This window comes from Colobus angolensis, unplaced genomic scaffold (genome assembly GCF_000951035.1).
Source record: "Colobus angolensis palliatus isolate OR3802 unplaced genomic scaffold, Cang.pa_1.0 Scaffold235, whole genome shotgun sequence".
Taxonomy (NCBI): domain Eukaryota; kingdom Metazoa; phylum Chordata; class Mammalia; order Primates; family Cercopithecidae; genus Colobus; species Colobus angolensis.
In genome coordinates, this window is record NW_012115544.1 from 796,180 (window position 1) to 799,024 (window position 2,845).

Sequence of the window (2,845 nt, forward strand, 5' to 3'; positions counted from 1 at the left end):
TGGACAATGAAACATAATCCCACGAATTAAAAAACAGAATGAGGCCGGGTATGGTGTTCATCCCTGTAATCCCAGCACTTTGGGAGGTCCGGCAGGCAGATCACTTGAGACCAGCCTGGGCAATATAGCAAAAGTACAAAAATTCAAAAATTAGCTGGGCGTGGTGGCACGTGCCTGTAATCTCAACTACTTGGGAGGCTGAAGTGGAAGGATGATTTGAGCCTGGGAGGCAGAGGTTGCGGTGAGCTGAGATCATGCCACTGCAGTCCAGCCTGGGTGATAGAGCGAGACCCCATCTCAAAAAATTTTTCAAAAGGCAAAATTAACTTCAAGAATATAAAATGAAAGTGAAATGTTCTTGAATTCTGTGAGCAATTTTCTAATACCTGAAGATTGCTTGATGCTTTGTTTTAGGTATTTCCCAAGAAATGCATACTTCTTCAATTCCTATAAAGTTACTGTTAATAAACTGAAATTTTACCCATATTATGCAAAATATAGGTCTGATTCTCCCAGCACATTTTAGAAAAGATATGAGTCCAAAAGTAAATGGATCATTCACAAATTCCTGGTAAAGATGTAAAATAGTACAACTGTTTTGGAAAAAAAAATATGAGTTTCTTTCCAAACTGTCTCTGTTTACCAATAGACCTAGCAATTGCGCTATTGGGTATTTATCCTACAGAAATAAAAACTTAGGTTCATATAAAATCTATAAATATTCATAGCATCTTTATTTCATAATCGTCAAAATCGACATAAAAAAGTCCTTCAATAAGTGAATGCTTAAACAAATGTACATTCACAACACTGAATACTATTCATCAATAAAAGGAACAAACTATTGATACATATACAACTTGGATAGATCTCAAGGAAAATGTACTTAGTGAAAAAATCCCATCTCAAAGGTAATATACTATGTGAACTATGTGATTTCATTTATAGAACATTTTTAAATAGACAAAATTATAGAGTTAAAGAAACAACTGCTAGTTGCCAGAGATTAGTATTAACAGAGGTGAGGAAAAGTCTGTGGCTGTTAAGTGGATGGCACAAGAGATTCCTACCAGACACAAAACTCTTCTGTGTCTTGTCTGTGGTGATGCTCCTATAAACTGACACATAAAATTGCATAGGATTATACATACATGCAGGCACAACACATAATGTCATATAAAATTGAATAAAGATGGCAGATAGTAATGAATTGCCTATTTGAAATATTGTACTGTAGTTCTGCAAGATGTTACCATTAAGAAAAACTGGATTAAGGTACAACAGATAGCTCGCCATTTTTTCTTATAACTTCAGGTTAATCTAAAATTATCTCAATAAAAATTTAAGTAATATGAATTTTAGAAAGTAAAAAAGAGTTGTTTACAGGCTTATTTATGACATTTAAAAAAGTCTTACTCTATAGCTGCCCACATACTCATACATTTTGTAGCTTATTGCAGTAACAGCAAGTACAAGAACTGTAAAATATTGTTGTAAAATATATGAGTATTTGCAACAGTCCATTAGCCAGGCTATTTGATTGTGTGGTAGATTAAATTATTGTCCCATATTTATTTATTTATTTCCAGACCTGCACCTCCATGTACTTTGGCCTCTATACTTTCCCTGGCAAATGTGTTGATAAAAGAAATATGAAGAGAGGCTTGAAATGGAGCTGCATGATTGGGCTTCCCTGTTCTGTTCTGCATCTATAATGAGATGGACATGCCCCAAGAAACCCATTGGTCTCCCCAGAATGAGAAATATAAAAAATAGACCTAAACCAAACCTGAGGTAAAGAATTGATAGCTGCCTTATATCAGTTGAACTCCAGCCAAACCCACATAAGAGTGAGAAATCAAAGCTTAATTTGTAATCCACTGCTTTTAGAATGGTTTGTTACACAGTGCTATTGTGGTTATAGTTGTGTAATACAGAAGAAATAATGAGAATAGATTTCAAGGTACTCTTACTGAGATTATGGTTTAGGTAGATTAAAATATGGTATAGAAGCATATATCACAATTGACAATTACCCAAACATCTGCCTTCTCAGAGTGGAACCTGACATAGTTTAAATTAAGTACAGATCTTGATACACTTTATTTTTGTCTCATGTCCTGTGATGTTGCATTTTCCTCCATCTCCAACTTTATAGGGTTTTAAAAAAATCTTAATAAATGGCTACATTTTGAAGGTAATTTTTAGTCTTTCAATTAAAAGGGATCAGTGGTAAGTAAAATAACAACCTCTCCACTCAACAATTTGATCTTAATTTGTCCACTGACATACATGCCATGAAGACAACAACTTTGTCACTTTTCTTTAGTGCAGTGTCACCAGTACTTAAGAATTTAATAAATATAAGTATGCATTGAATCAGTATTCAGTCTCTAGTTTTTTGTTCCTCTATTAGTATGTTTACTGAGTTGTTTTGATAATTTTATTCCAAGCTTCTATATTACTGATTAAAACTATCTGCATTTTCTAGAAACTTTTTTAAAAATGTAATTGTTCTACCTTGTATAATCACCTATAACTTTTCTCAATTTTTGTTTGAAAAAAGGTATTTTTTCTATGAACTAGAATGATTTTTTCTTATCAAACCAAAAAAAAAACATTTCTTTAGTTTGTATTGACTTCCAGAAGTAGTCCAATTTAATGGTCAATAATTATAACTCTGTAGTGCTAGTGTGTATAAAAATCTTAGCCCCATTACATAATGTATTTTAACTAAATGCAGTCAAATATTTTTTCTACTCAGTAAAAATTATTTGCAAATAAATCAAAATCTTGAATTATTAAACTTTCTGAAAAAAAGTTATTTCTGAATGCACTATTATTA